Source organism: Euprymna scolopes, chromosome 8 (genome assembly GCF_053919585.1).
Source record: "Euprymna scolopes isolate OS-2025 chromosome 8, ASM5391958v1, whole genome shotgun sequence".
NCBI classification, from domain to species: domain Eukaryota; kingdom Metazoa; phylum Mollusca; class Cephalopoda; order Sepiida; family Sepiolidae; genus Euprymna; species Euprymna scolopes.
Window position 1 is genome coordinate 28,813,458 of NC_136489.1, and position 17,171 is coordinate 28,830,628.

The window sequence follows — 17,171 nt, forward strand, 5'->3', positions numbered from 1 at the left end:
AAATCCAAGCCATCAATTTCTTTTACTAAGCACAAACGTGTCAGTTTTAGCTATTTTAGCACGAAACGCACCCTAGGGGTACAAGCGAAATTTTCCCAGAAGATCCGCTCTTACTTTTTTTTTTACATAGGCATCACCACTTATCCAGGCCAAGAGGCCACTCGCGGATAAGTGTTAAAGAGTGTACAGTAGAAATTGGACAATATAGAAATCGTTAGTAATGGGAATTCGGTAAATTTGTTAACAAGTGGAACGACATATCTAGAACTTTTTTACGTTGGACTTCAAGACAACCATGGTGTAATCAGCTGGAACGCAGGAAAACAGAAGAAAATTCCATAGGTGTGCAGTTCTAAGAAAGAAGCTTTGTTCATGGAATCTACGTTTAGGTTTAGGCACAGATAAAGAGTGGGAGAATTATTGATAGTGTTTTCTGCTAGACGAGTGTTTCTTGTGGAAGTTTGGCGAAGAGAGAACATAGACTGAAGCTCAATCGAACACTTTCCATGAAAATAATGATAAAGCGGAGACAAACTCGCAACTGTTTTTTCTGTGATATAGAGGTTGCAGGGGTGCTACGAGGCTACAAAGTCTATTTTGATGTCGTTCTAGCAGCTACTGCTCTTATGTGGCAACATTATTTCATACTTGGACGTACCTGGCTCTTATAAAGATAGATAATTGCTCCAGCATTGAGATATCTACTGGATCGATAGAAGGAGCCCGCCATTTTTCCAGTCGCCTTGTCAATAGTATTGATGTGCGTGATCCATTTATGATCAGGTGTAAAGGCCAAGCCCAGAAGCTTATCGAAACTTGAGGCCTCCTGAAACCGAGAGCAATTCATTTCAATTGATGCAAGATGGGGATAAGAAGTTGATGATGTAAATAGAGAAGCTTGGTTTTAGATGCATTATTTATCTAGCTACGTTTATTAGAAACTGAACGATCTCTAAGCGTCTTTACATATTGAATTGATGTCATTTTGAAAAGAAACAAATTAGAATAATCTGGTAGATAAATGCCAAATAAAAATAATACGATGTAAAATCAGAAGAAAACAAAAGAACATCTTTCAATGACACGGGAAATAATTTGGTTTCCTGTTTCGGTTTAGTGTTTCCAATAATGGGATATATTATGATAACGCTGTATAATAAACTACTTAAACTACGTGAACGCTGTATAATAAATTACTTAAAAATCTTCGAATTTTTAACTTTTTTATTTTGGTTTAATTTTGCAATCACTAATAATATGCTTTTAAATATTGCAAAAAAAGACGAAATTAAGCAATAATATTCTTACAGAATTTTACCTGGGGGTTTATTTATTTATTTTTTGTCGTTAATTATGGCAAGAGCCTCACCAGGAATTCCCGGATTACTGTGAGCGTTTTCCAATTGTTGAAACTTTAAATCGACATATTTTTTGTATTTGTTTATAAAATATATTTCTATTTTTGTCGGGGGGGGGGTAGGTATTTCTCTTTTGATTATTTTAACATTTGTTGACGAAATATTATTTGTAAATTTTCTTGAAAAGAAAAACATTTCTTCGTATTATTGGATTCTTCGCAGTTTTGCGCGATATACTTTCGTAAAATCTAATAAAATATTAATTTTTTAATAATGCGAATTGCGTCATTTGTCGAATTTGGGAATTTGAACGGAATTTTGAAGAGAATACTTTATTCCAAAGTTGCATTATTTAGGTATTCCATCGTGGAGTCAGATTGTACTTAGATTATACTTACGAATTACATTGGGATTATATCACTTATTCATGATGAATAGTGGCTTCGGTTCAAAATCTCCTGTAAATTGCCAAGGCGGATACGAGATCGACAAATTGTTAATTTTGAATGTATAAAAATAGATCGACCTGAAGTTGTATAAAACACTCTAGCTGACTATAGCACTTCGACTAATTCAAATTATAACTTGCATATAATAATCTATTATTTCAAAGAATCTATTTTCCTTGTTTTCGCCTCATTAATTTATTTACTTTCTTTTTATTCTTAATATAGTTTATTTAAACATATAATACCCGCGTTTCGTCTTATTTAATGACATGATATCATTATTTCACATCAATTCTTACTCGATTTTACGTACATCCAGAGGCATTTCTTCACATCCTACCGCTCTTTCATATCTTATAACTACTATTACCACTACTAATTTTATTTCTAGCACTATATTCCTTCCGTTTCGAAAATTTTCTATTCCTACACCCCCTTCTCTTATCACATCTTATCAAATCCACTTTCCTCTGTTTTATGAGTCAAAGTGCAACAAGCAGCCTAGAATGCCACATTATTGGCTTTAGTGTTTCAACGAGACATATAAAGAAAATCAAACGAAGGGGTGCACATATAAAAAATTCATAAAAAATAATTGCTTCAAACTTTAATGTTTGAAGTTATTACTCAGTAGCAACGCCAAGTTTCATCGCTAATTTTAAATAAAATAAGATAGTAACTATCATAAAACCTGGCCGTTATCCTCACGTTAAGATAAGATCAACGTTTCTATTTTAAATAAACATCTTTTAATTTTTTTATGCGTCATGTTTGATTTCAGAACCAGATGGAGGCTCTTCATTTTATTTTATCGCTGGTTGCTTGGAAGCCAATAATTCCGCATGATCTCATTCCCGGACAGTGATAAATGTATAAAAAAACAAACGCTACGGTTGTGTTTTATTGTATATGTCTTTTTTAACCAGTGTTTCTTTTTTTCTTGCAATTTGATTGGTGTTTGCCCAATGGTGAGATTATATGTGATAACCTTTTGCAAGTCTTACAAGAAATGAACAAAAAGAAAATGGCAAAATCCGAAATTCATTAATGAAAAAAATCTGTTTCAAAATAAAAACAGTGTCTAGCCGACAGGTTTCGTAGGAGCATGATGTAGTAGCTGTTCAGTATAAGGAAAACTTAATCCCGTATTATTACGTAATTGATCTTCCGGATCCGGTATTATGTCATATGAAATGAAAATGTTATAGGTTAAATTTCTACTACAGTGTATACAAAATTAAAAAAAAAACACATACACGTTATTAAGCCAGGGTGTATTTAAAGAACGCTTTAAATAAAGACAGAAAAAAGACAAAAATAACAATGAAATTATATCCACACATTTTTGCGTATGGTGATTACATTCCCGAGTTTGACCAGTAAATAAAAAAAAAACAACGATTGATTTAGCCGTAACATGTATACAAAAAGAAAACTGTAAGAGAGGAAATATCCATCTAGCATCGTCGGAATTCATAAATGGACTAAATTATAAAATCAAATAAGTATGGAAAAATCGTACGTATGTCTAGAAGTTTTAGTCCGTCTGTAACTGGATGTTTTATATCTGGCTTCGATAAAAATTATCTTGGTTAAATTTGTTGTAAACGACATAGTCTGTTACAAACATAAAGACTTGATTAAACATTATATTTCGACAGTTTTATAAAGTATCTAATATTGAGATTCATATTATACAAGTTTTCTGCCCGGTGTTGCCCAGGAGTTTAGAGATGTATATTGAGCAAAGAAAAAGAAAAAAAACAGCGTTAAATTTTTTAAAATTTGGCCCCTATTATGACGACTTAAAATGTATTGTTTAAGGCTCTAAATGAGGTATTAAGTTAGATTCCTGCCAAGAAACCTATATCTAAAATTTCACGTGTTTAAAACCACAATTAAAATACATTAAAGTGATCCTACACTTGTTGCGAAAATTTAGAGATGATAATTAAAGCACATAATAATAGAATATTAAATAAAAGCAATGTAAACAACAACAAAATAAAACATAAACAGTAGACACAATGACAAAAATAAAACTAATAATAGCAGAAATAGTAAGAATAATAATAATAATATTAATAATTATAATATTAATAATAATAATAATAATAATAATAATAATAATAATAATAATAATAATAATAATAATAATAATAAACCAACCCCGGACAAGAACAACCATACTATGAATAAAAATACTAAAAACGAACAGGATAAATGCAACTGTAGACACCGCACACTTTGCCCACTTAAAAATAAGTGTCTAACCAAAAGGGTAGTTTACCAGGTCACAATATTATCGAAAGAAAACCCGAATAACAAGAAATATTACGTAGGTATGACTTCCTTAGATTTAAAAACCCGATACTATGACCACAAAATACAGTCAACAATAAAGAAACACCGTATGAAAACAACACTAGCGAATAAATTCTGGGAACACAAAGAAAGCGGACATTCGCCGGTCGTCGAATGGAAAATAATAAGACAAGCTACTACGTGTAGGGACCTAGACGACTAATGCAGATTATGCTTTCATGAAAAATTTGCTTTCCTGTACTTTAACATCTATTAAACTGTAGAAGAAAAATAGCAAACAACTGTGTTCACAAGATAAAATTTACTCTAGGATAACGATACAAAATAGTTTTAAAACTAACAAAAACAATAGAAAATAAACAAATAAATTTTTTTTATAAACATTAATATGCATAAATGATCACACATATATGCATGTATATATATGTATATATATATATATATATATGCATACATGCATGTACACACACATTATATATATATGCATGTACACACACATTATATATATATATATATGTATATATATATATATATATATAAACTAACAATAAAAATACACTAACGTAGTTTTAAAACAGATCAAGAAACTAAATAGAGCACACACAAAAGAACAGCTCAAGCAGAGGCCATAAATCCGATTGTCCGATAAATGCATGTTCATTGGCTGATAGGAAGGGCGCGGTGGATACTATAACGCTGATTGGCAAACTAAAACCTCAATAGAAGAGGAGCATATAAAAACGATAAACAACCACATAATTCGCGCATAAGACTGAAGAGTCCTAGAGTGGATGAAACGCGGAATATTCAGTGTTGCTTAGTCGCCATATATATTTTATAAATTACTATATATATATATATATATATATATATATATATATATATATATATATACTTACATGTATACATACATACACATATATATTTACATATCCAACAAATTTTTTACTTCTTTATATATATATATATACATACATATATATTATATATATATATATATATATATATATATATATATATATATAGTGTTGTTTTACAAACTAATGGACAAAACTTAAAAACCTGATATTTGTAAGAAATAACAACTGTGTAAAGCTTAAATGTTGATAACTAGTAGTCGTTATCATCCATAAAAGCATAATTCAATTTGAATCATTTGCAAAGGATAGAAAAATATTATAAGAATTATTCATTTATTTTCAAAATAGGAACGCCCAAAAGTAAGGAGCAGAAGTTAGAAAAACAATGTAAACTGCAACAAACAATAAAAATACACGTACAATCAATATTTATTATGTGGCCTTCCTCTCTATGGCATCTGTGCATGTTCGGCTACAAACATGAATCAGTTCTTGACAATCCTCCATACCTATTTTAGACAATTCCTCATGAAGCTTAAGCAACAAATCCTTCGTGTTAGTGGAATTTCTTTCCATACCTTTAACTTCTAAGGTCTTCTAAAGATTTTCTATTGGATTATGTCAGAACCTTTCGGTGGCCAATCCATAAATTCGAAATCTTGCTCGGGGAGGTAACTCAGTAGAACCTTTGTCTTATGACAGGGGGGGATTATCTTTGTAAAAGTTTGCCCTATAGAAACCTTAATTCTGCATAATTGGCAAAACATGAGTGTGAATAATGTTCTTATAGATCTGCGCGTTATCACGAGTTTATAACCGGACAAGAGCCGTTGTACCTTGGCTTGAAAACATTTCCACCCACACACGTGACAGTTTTCGTAGTACACGTCGCACTTAATCTTTCACTGATACGTCTCTTTACTTGTTTATTCATCATTTTCAAATAAATTAAACGTGTTTTATCCCTAAAAATATTTTCCCAATTTTTATATGTCCAAATTATATTCCTATTTGCAAACTATAATCTATTCTTCATATTCTCTGAACTAGCAAGTGATTTCTTCCTGTAGGTACAATGGAACCTCCTTACTTCTTGCAGTCGTCTATAAACAGACTCCCTGTACACATTAACACATGACGTACTATTAACTTCTGTATAAGGCTTAAAACGGCCCTTTAATATCATATTCTGCATTATTCGATCATCTCTTTCCGAGGTTTTGCGAGGTCCGCCAGTTTTAAAGCACTAACTAATTTGGCATTATCATTGTAGGATTTAACAACCCTGCCTACAACAATCTTGGAAAGTTTCACATTCACTGAAATCCTTCTAATGATGTGCTCTTCCATCGTATAAATACACAATAGCTTGTCTCTTAGAGAGTAATCATGTTTTGGGCGTTTCGGCATAGTGCAATGTTTTCAAATGACTAAGTAAGGCTTATTCTTTATATGATATAACAAAAAAAAAACATAATAAGCATGATCTGTATATTTCCACTAATTTTGTCCGTTACTTTTGGACGTTCCTATTTTGAAAATATATCAATAGCTGTTATAGTTATTTTTCTATACTTTGCAAAGAATTCAAATTTTAGTATTTTAATATGGATGATAACGACTACTAGTTGTGCAAATGTCAGCTCATCACAGTTTTTATTTGTTAGAAATATAACATTATAAATTTTTTCACTTACGCACTAAAGAAAAAGGGACTTGCTGTTTTTCTCTTTCTATTTCAACCTACTTTTGGATATATTCCATTCTCCCTTCCTGTTCCTTTTTTTAGTCTATTCTTTAAAATATAGAGTAAAATAATTGTACATGTAAAAGATATTCAACACCAACTACGTTGGCGAAACTTCTTAAATTCGATAGAAACGTGTCATTTTTTAATATAAATACGGCTAATACCAAGAATTGTCCAGTCAAGCGATAATTGACGATTCATATTCCAACTAACCTGTGCTCCAAATCAGACTAACACAACCTGAGCATGTCATGAGGAGCGCATTTAAAATCCGACGTCACATAGTAAAATAAATTCTGTAACTGACTGGGGTGGTTTAAGGTCATATTTGAGAAGTCCCTGACATTAATTTGATGCAGGGGTTTTAAATGTTTACACAAGTTTGAAATCATTAAACAGAATATATAGTCAGTTATAAAATATATATGGCGATTAAGCTACACTGAATATTCCGCGTTTCATCGACTTTAGGACTCTTCAGGCGCATAAGCCTGAAGAGTCCTAGAGTTGATGAAACGCGAAATATTCAGTGTAGCTTAATCGCCATATTTATTTTATAACGGACTAACAAGCTCTACCTAGGTATTGAGCAGTTTGGATGTAAATACTTAAAGTTTACGCATACATTTATACTGTCGTATATTAATTTTATGTGAGTAAATTAAGTAGGTATATCTGTATCAATCTATATCTATATATATATATTACATGTAGGTCCCCACTTATCAAGGTCCGAAGGCCACTCAAGGATAAGGATTATTGCGTGTACAGTAATCAATGAAATGGTATTGCAGTAATCATTAGTATTGGGGGTTTTGAAAGAGTGTCTTACCTAGAGAGAGAGAGAGAGAGAGATAAATAAATAAATAAATAAAGATATAGAAAGATGGATAAATTGACAGATAGATGGGTACGTAATTAAATTCATAGCAACAGAGATAAATACAGATATAGATAGATAGAAATAGAAAACATATAAATATTTAATACAAACCTCTGATGTGGAGGAGGAGTGGACACATACATATTTAAAATTCCACTAAATATTTCTAAATGCTTATATACCGCCATATATGTCATGGTATCTTTAATATATATGTTTATAATATGATCATAGATCAGTGTCAGTAGTGAGAAAAGTGTTGTAATAATTCTAGTGCAATAATAATAATAATAATAATAATAATAATAATAATAATAATAATAATAATAATAATAACCATAACAACAACAATAATAATAATAATAATAATAATAATAATAATAATAATGCGGAGCCTAACGTACATGATCTACCTGCACAAGTCGTACATACAGATACTACTACAGATACACAACCCAATGTAACATAACATATACTCTTGAAAACTGAAATTGTGTAATCTTAAGTAAACCTCCTGCATCCCTAGAGCCTGTGATCATGTCACAATCAACTGACCCACACATCAAACATATAAGGGTGGTTAAGATGGATGGAAAGGCCGGGGAGGGGAGCAAAAGGCATACCTCCACTGAATAAGTTCGACCTGGACTAGGAATTTGGCCAATGCTTATTCCACACAAATTTAAGTTAGAACCAATACTCGCTGCTAAAAAGAAATCATTTGTACGCCGCTGTTGCCATACCATACTTTCCCTGCAGAGTTTATCGAAAGGGTCTGAGCTTAATAGAGAGTTGGGAGTACATTTTGTCACTCAGACTCCAGAGAACGCCAAACATTTCTAAAAAATAAATCGTTGATGATGGACTGTTCGACTCTTCCTTTTGAATAATAATAATAATAATAGCATGTACTACGATACTGATTACAGCCAGCGAAACACTAAAGCCTTTGTTATCATTAGATTGAGTAAGTAGGCATGTTGTATTTAGATTTTAATCTTAAGACTGCGTTGCAACAATTCAAACAGTGCGTCTCCTGGGGGACATTGCGCTTAGTCTACAAAGACAGGCTTTGTAAGAACGTCAAATCGTTTTTTTAAGCCAAAAGATCGATGAATAATAAACTTGAATGATCAAGCGGATTTAACAATGGACAGCAGAAATCGATTTGATTTCCTGTTTTTGACACGCCTGGTTTTCTAGATCTTCTTTTTTATATTATACTATTGACTTTTGCTTAGCGTTTCCCTGCTTCGCCTACACCAATAAATTCATATAGATTTTGGCGATTACATGAACATTAACATTTACATGAGCATCGTGTCATTTACTTCGCTTAAGATGGTTTTTGAAATGCATTAATATTCTAATTGGATTGTATTGAGTATTTTTCAAAGACATACTGGCTATCTATTTAATAATGACAATAATAAGAAGTGCATGTGTATCTATTGGTTACATCTTCAATAATCACATTTGCTTTAACGTTACACAACAGCGAAAGAACGTATGCACTTTTTTCCGGATTGCTAAATTGTTTTCCAGGTGTACCAAATTATTAAAAGTGTAAATAGTTTGCATGATCACGAGGCACAGGTGCATCTCAAATTCTATTGCAAGAAGCTATATTACCCATACCGAAATCGATCTTCACGAAAGATCTTGTTTATTAACGGATGATAAGGTTGAGTGCTATGATAGTACTAGTTCATAAAATCTATATACAATGCAAGTTAATAAATTACTCTGTCATAGTCGCTGGATGATCCGCTTTTCCTATAATAAAAGTTACTCCTTGCAGTTAGAGGCAAGAGCACAACCAGCAATAATTAGTGACGACGAAGTATATAAAAACTTATGTTGAGACTGTGCAGTCACTAGATATAAAGGAAAATAGATTAAAAACATAAACACTTTAAAACCAACCAATATGTTTATATTAAACGAAACCTTTTTACCATATGATCTAGAAAAAACTAATACTATATATGCAAAATAAGATAGCACTACATTATACATTACAAACGACTCAGGAGAATTACAAAATCAACTTGATAATGAGCAAGGTAATTTTACAAAATCAAATTAAAATGTAATTTACGTACAATTATAACTAGTAAACATTGCAAGTTTTAAGTGGGATAGAAATTCTTAGCATTTTTGCTAAGTCCGTACAGACAGGATATTTAGATCATATGAAACGAGAAAAGAAATTCATAAGGTAAATTATATCATACGAACTCCAGATTAGAGGAGGTAAATACGGTACTTATATTAAGTTGCTAAAACCTTAAATTTATAGGAAGGTTATAACTAAAATGAACTTAGTCTCCCTATTGACAGATATTATAGACACTAATAAATAAAAGAAACTCACTTAAACAATGAAACAAATATAGTTACTAACGAGGAAGACACATGCCACTTTAATAAATCAAACACCCAGAAATCCTATCTAATTTGCATGACAGATGTAAATATTTATCATATAAATAGAAAAGATATGTGTTTTGGTATGTGAGTTCAGAGATAGTTTTTCAGTTAAGCCTAGAAAAAAACAGTTGCAGTATATGATGGATTTCAAGGAGATGAAAAACCAATCAAACAACATTTTATCGGATAAATCCAATCAGGCTTAAATACGTGTGTACGGAAATTAAATATATGTTGGAAAACGATATGATGAAACCAAGCATCCGTCAACGAATTTCACCTTGTATTCCTGTATGAAAAGATTAATGAACTTATAGATTCATAACCTTTCTTGAAAAGTTGATGAAATTAAAAAATCTGACTCTTTTTCTAATTTCTAGAGTTGATGATTGCATTGAAAACATCAGCAGGTCAAAGTATGTTAGAAAATCTGACCTGATAAAACGTTATTGGAAAATGCCTTTAGAAAAACGAGGCGAAAGAAATCTCAGTATTCCTCACTCTAGATGTTTCTTTACAATATCAATTCACCAGCAACATTTTCGTACATGATGGAATCTATGCTGTATGATATTTATTTATGTGATTTTAACATCGAAAATGTAATTCTGTACAGTGACACTTGGGATATACATCTAAAGTGATAAAACAACCCGAATTTATGTTTAGTGTAAGCCAAAGTTAATATTGTCACGCACAAGTGGCTTATGTGAGCCATATTATCGGTCATACAAAGGTTAAATTTATCTTGACAAAAGTGGACGTTATCATAAAATATCAGATCACAAGAAATAAAAAAAAGCAACTAATGACTTTTCCCAGTATGGCAGGATACTATCGAAGACGTTGTAAGAATTTCTCAATAATAGCATGCCCTCTTACTAATCTCCGTAAAAAGGAAAGAACACAAATGGAGCTAATTCTGTAACAACGCTTTAACAAAGACGAATAAATTATTAGTAGTGGAAAAGCTCCTACAACTCAAGATTTTTCTGGGCATTTTACAGCACAACTTGATGTCAGTAATGCACCACTGGATAGAACTTCTCATCTAAGAATATGAGCAAGCAGTTGAGAAACCTATTGGATACATCTCAAGAATATTTAACAAATACCATGGGAATAATCTTAAAAAAGAATGATTAGCTTTGCAATCAGGCCCAGAACATTTTTAATTTCTCAGTGTAACCTGTAAACCCTGTTCGAATCTTCTCTGATGAGAATCCACTCCCATTTTCACAATAGTTTTTCAATACAAATCAGAGAGTTAAGATTTACTCTACTTCTACAGTATTATAATCGAACACTCAAAAGGATAGATAACATTATTGACGATGCTCTACCTAGAACGGACATTTCTCATTCAGAAAGAAATAACATTATTAAATAAATGCACACACAAAAACAAAAAAAAATATATTAAAAATATGTTTAATGTATTTATATCAAAAATTAATATATATATATATATATATATATATATATATATATATATATATATATATATATATATATATAAAATGAATGTACTAATACCAAACTGTCTCATTCACAGAAAAAGAAAGAGAAATAAACAATGAGAAAATCTTGAAAAACTTTCCGATTCGCATGTTTTTAATATCGGTTATCTCTTTTAAAAAGTACAAATCAACAAATACTATGATAAAGCATTATTTTATATTTGAGCTATCTGTCAATATTATGTATGTTTTCAGATCGAAGAGTTTTACGTACACTATACTATACTAATTTCTAAAATGTAATTTTCGAAATGTATATTTCCACATTTTTACTTTGAAGTGGAAGTGGCTTACGGGGACAGTGTTTCTGTTAAAAAAGGAGGAAAATACCATTTCCTACATGAATAATAATTAAAACCATAATATAAATATAAAGCTAATTATATATAAATATAAATAATGATAACAAATAATAGCATTATATATAAGAATATAAAATATATTAAATTAACCATATATAATATATACTAATTAAAAATTATACTTTTCAAATGCATTAGATATCTGTTAACAATAATATGCTTTCTAAGTATTTCCCAAGAAATTCAAAAATAGCACAAAAATGATTTCTTTTAAGAAGGGCGCTGGAAAGTTTGCAAAATCGAGGTGTCTTATTTTTTTAATAAATTATAGAAGAATTCACTGAACATGACTACAAAAATACACTAATAGCGTCATAGCATCAGTTATTAAATCAACTCAGAGAAGGAGCGTTAATTTGGGATTAACATTCAACTATTTATAACTCCTACCAATTTTCTGTGATAAAACTCGGTCGTAAGGGATATCTTCAAACAAGCCAATTGCAAATTCCCTAACAAAATAAAGGAACACTTAAACAAAACAAATGACAAACTAAAAACAGATACTGGAAAATATTTTATTTTAAAATCAATACATTTAATATTGCTCAAAACTGTTTTTAAACATATATATATATATATACATATATATATATATATATATATCATATACATTACAAAATTATTTAACAAATTATCCTGCCGATCAGTTTTAGTACAATAAATAAGACGACTGATCTATAAAATTAGAGCTAAAAGTAGAAATAAAGATATTATAAAACTTTGAGATATATAAGATGAGTTGACTTCGACTTTAAATTTAAGGAAATATTCTAAAACTGCCATTTTTTATATGAAGGTTGAGATAAACAATTAAAATATATATTCTTAGAATGTTATTTATAATTTATTTATTAGTTTTATTAGGGCAAACATTTCTATCAAGCTGAGTATATTCGAATTTGTCGATCAATCTTTTGCTTCTAAATATGCCTTCCTATTATAGGCGATTCAATCGTCTTAGAGATTAGAAGTACAAAATTAGCTATTTCATTTACTTTGTTTATTTGCTACTCAGCTTTCGCTCACACACAAAAGAAACCCATCGCTTTTTATGATTAGAAAGTGTTTCTCTCAAAGCAAGGATTAAAACAATAAAAAAAACTTAGATCAAGAACTTGTCACCTCCGGGCACACGGAAAACCCAAGAGTTTAGTGATATTTACCTTCAGCCTCGCTAGTAATAAAAAGAAAATTCTCTTATACATAAAATCTTTCAATTATAGCAAATGAGCAGGTCATTGTTTTCGCATGTAATCAATATTGCAACGAACTTAACGGTTTTCTAGCTATTGCTTAAGATAATGAGTTATTGATTGAAAACGGAGAAAGTATCCTGGGGGAATCTATATTTAAAAAAAAATACCACAAGCTGTGCATTAAATAATCAATAGCTTATTTATTTATTTTTTAAATTTATTTTTAATTACTTTATATTTGTATTGGGCATCATGGAGTTTTCGTGATGGCTGCGACTAGATGATACAAAAAGGAATAGTGACTTTGATACTGTTTCTCAAAAAGACCAATGATGAGTTCCTGAATAACACATTCATCAGAGGAAATGGCAACGTGAATCGTATCGATCATTTCGTGTAGTTCTGAAAATCTTATTTTAAAATTACTCCTCCCGCGAAGGAGCAGAATACAAAATGTTTAAATAATAATAATAATAATAATAATAATAATAATAATAATAATAATAATAATAATAATAATAATAATAATAATAATAACAAAGACTTTCGCTGCCGAGTACTACTATTGATCGTACCAAGTTATGCAGTCCTTTTGAAATTTCTATCTCTGTTTTTCTCCTTATGTACTGAATATTTGTTAATGAAACCTGTATGAAATGTGCTCCTTATAAAATTTTAAAGAAAGTTTAAAAAATGTAATCTAAAAAAAATTGTTTAAAAGTGTTTGTTAAAAATGCAGATATTCTCACTATTCAGACCTGTATTACAAAAAGAGGGTATTCACCAATGAGTTGTAGGGTGGTGAGAAATACAAACTGAATCAGAGAGAACAGTCAAACCTGTAATAATACAAAGAGGGGGTTGCAAAAATGCGTTGTGGTGTGAGGAGAAATTCAAACTGAAATAGAGAAAAGGAGAGTTTTAAGATATAATCTGAAAAAGATACGATACAAGTTAGAAAAGCATGTCATCAAAGGCAGGAAAATTGTTAATCAAAATATTTTTACTAATAAAGGTACAAGATTCAATTTGAAATTTATTTATCTTCAAATTTTACTTTTATAAATTTTACAATGTAAGGTATAAGAATTAAATTGAAATTAAATCAAAAAAATTCCTCTAATTTATTTTATGTAACGTACATTTTCTTGCAATTTAAAAAAATTATCTTTCATCTCGTAATTAAGGATATAGATATAAAATGTTCAATGTTTTTTTATCAAAAAGTGCAAAAAAATATGCATAACATTAAACAAATTCAAGGTAATTTTTGATTCAATTTTAATGAAATGTGTATACCTTACTTTATAAATTTTACAAAAGTGAACTTTGAAGATAAATTAATTTTAAATTGAATATTGTACCTTTATTTTGTAAATATATATATATAAATATAATATATATATATATATATATATATATATATATATATATATATATATATATATATATATATATAATAAAAACACATTTTGTTTAACAATTTTCATGCCGCGGATGAAATGCTTGTCTAACTTGTGTGTAATTTAGCGTATTTTCTAATCGCTTACTGTTTCTACAAGTAAAACGATCATCGTTTTTATGGGAATTTGTCTATACTAGTCGTGTTATAATTTAATATGCGAGTATGATTTTTTATCTGATCTTAATATCATTATTTTTTTATTTTATTTTAGACGCCTGCTTCATTATATACCAAACTTTAATCTATTATAGTAACCGGCTATACCATATCTTGAATATGTCAAGTAAACGCATATTTATTTTTTTACTTAAAATATCATATTCAAGTATTTGTTAATAATTTTTTCATTTCAAAGACGGATCATATAGAACTGTTATTATTTTCTCTTCTGCCTGATATATACGAGAGTAGATTTCAAATCTTTTTTTTATATATTATATAATATTAGATTCGAAACAAAAATCATTTAGGGTTAAAAGTATTAAACAGTTTATTAATAACTCCTCGCATTGTATTTTTTCTTATTTTACACAAAGAAACCACGTTTTTTTTTTAAAATAGAGTTAATGGCAAACCACGCTCACGTGCGTTTCAAGACTTAATTATTATATGAGCGTTTAACATTTTTATGATTACATAGTTTTAAGTAAATAAATCTATAAAAGAGAATTTTCGACAGAAACAGGGTGCTTTCCTATAAATATCCAATAAGAACGTCTTACTTGATTATCTTAAGATAAACCATAACCAACATAAAATCTTAATTAGTTGGGACAGAGGAATATATCGGAAATCCCTAATGAGGTATTACTGAACAAGCAGACATCCGATGATCAAGAAAGATTCTCCGAAAGTATATCGAATTTTAGTTCACCGGAATTCAACGTAACGACATTTTAATAATGTTTCGCCTGGAATTTTGTACTACAACTTATAATGCTTATACAATACATATCCTACGAATAATAATGTTAAAATGATTCGCATTATCATTAAGTATAGATCTGCGTGGTAAAAAAAATCACGACACTAGCAGTGTTCTTAATATTGTCTGTATCTATAGTTACTTCATGATATTATCATGTTATAGAACATGGTAATATCGATCCAGATCTACGTAATTCTGCAGTGCCTTTTCTATATGTAACTCACATGGACAATTGAACATTCAAATTCCTTATTATCTCATTATTGTTCGCATTATACGATTTCATATTATGTGATTCTTTTTTAGTACTTATAGAAAATGACAAGCGCACTATTTTTTTCTTGCAAATTCTTTGTCGGTAATATTGTATTGGATGAAAGGCTGAGTATCTTTCCATTATTCGATAACCTCCTAAGGTACGTTGTGAAGTATGTACATACTCTTATGCAGGTTAAAACGTATCGAATTCCTTCCTTTTTCTTTGCTAGACATAATTATAATTGGTCGATGGTTCGTCTAGTTATTATATTCATCCTGTACATTTCTATGGTATAGTTTTATATAAGTCTTAGTTAAGAATTATTTATAACAACCTTGCATGTTTTAATACTTTAGTTACTCTTTTTTTCTGAGACCTTTTCGTCGTTGTCCAAGCAGACTGTTTAAAATTTTATTATTTCTATTTATTTTTATACTATAAATTATTTTACTCATTTATGCAATTTTTAAATAATAGAGATGCTGTAGAAAATGCATGACGTCTCTTTAGATTAAATGGGATTCTAGTAAATACAGTATTAAATTTGCTTTAATTTATTATATAGGGAATTGATTAATTTCTCAAGGCATAGGTGTAACAAATAATATATATATATATATATATATATATATATATATATATATATTCAAATATTGCGGTCCTTATCATATAGGGCATCTATCAACATACTTATACAAATAACTTTAAGTTTTATTTACCTATGTTTTGTTTTGTCACCATTACAAATACCTGGGTTCGGTCTTTGATTATTTATTTCATTTCTGTTTAGGACACAAATGATTTACCGATCCTACCAGCCGGTGAAAATGTAGCGATCAAAACAGTCTTAAATAAAATATAAGAAATTGGCCAATGGAATGATACTGCCGATAACTTAATCACACAACCATAAATCATCTTGGTGAATTATCATCGACTACACTGTAAACTCAAGGTAAGTTTAAGCTTTGCATTATTGTCTTCCTATTATTAAATATCAAATGAATTAACAATACAATAAAAAAAACGATTGGAAGTTTCTGACAAAATATACAAGCGTGCATAAGCAAGTCAATACCGTATTCTTTCACATATAAAAAAGGCACACGCACGATCACAAACATACACACAAATACCCACACCCGCACACACACACACGCATACACATATATATATATATACACATATGTATATATGCATACATATAATTAATAATAAAAATATGTTTATTTCATGCCTTATGATGCTGGGGTTGTATCAGGTTGTTAAAACAAAATGTCGTGTTTTGATGTTCAATTTCAAAATGATTTTTTTCATCGGAGAAAACATACAGGAAATTCCTTTTTCTGCTAAAATAATTTACATTATCTTTGTCTGAGT

General features: G+C 29.8%; 1 protein-coding gene across 5 annotated transcripts in view; it reads left to right on the forward strand.

The window, feature by feature from the left end:
* Window positions 1–17,171, forward strand: part of LOC145283516 (neuropeptide Y receptor type 2-like) — a 1,003,835-nt gene that overhangs the window by 738,644 nt on the left and 248,020 nt on the right. For all 5 annotated transcript variants that reach the window (XM_080132357.1, XM_080132358.1, XM_080132354.1 and 2 more), the window contains one exon: window positions 16,582–16,746. The gene's annotated coding sequence lies outside the window, so the exon portion shown is untranslated. The remainder of the gene's footprint in view (window positions 1–16,581; window positions 16,747–17,171) is intronic.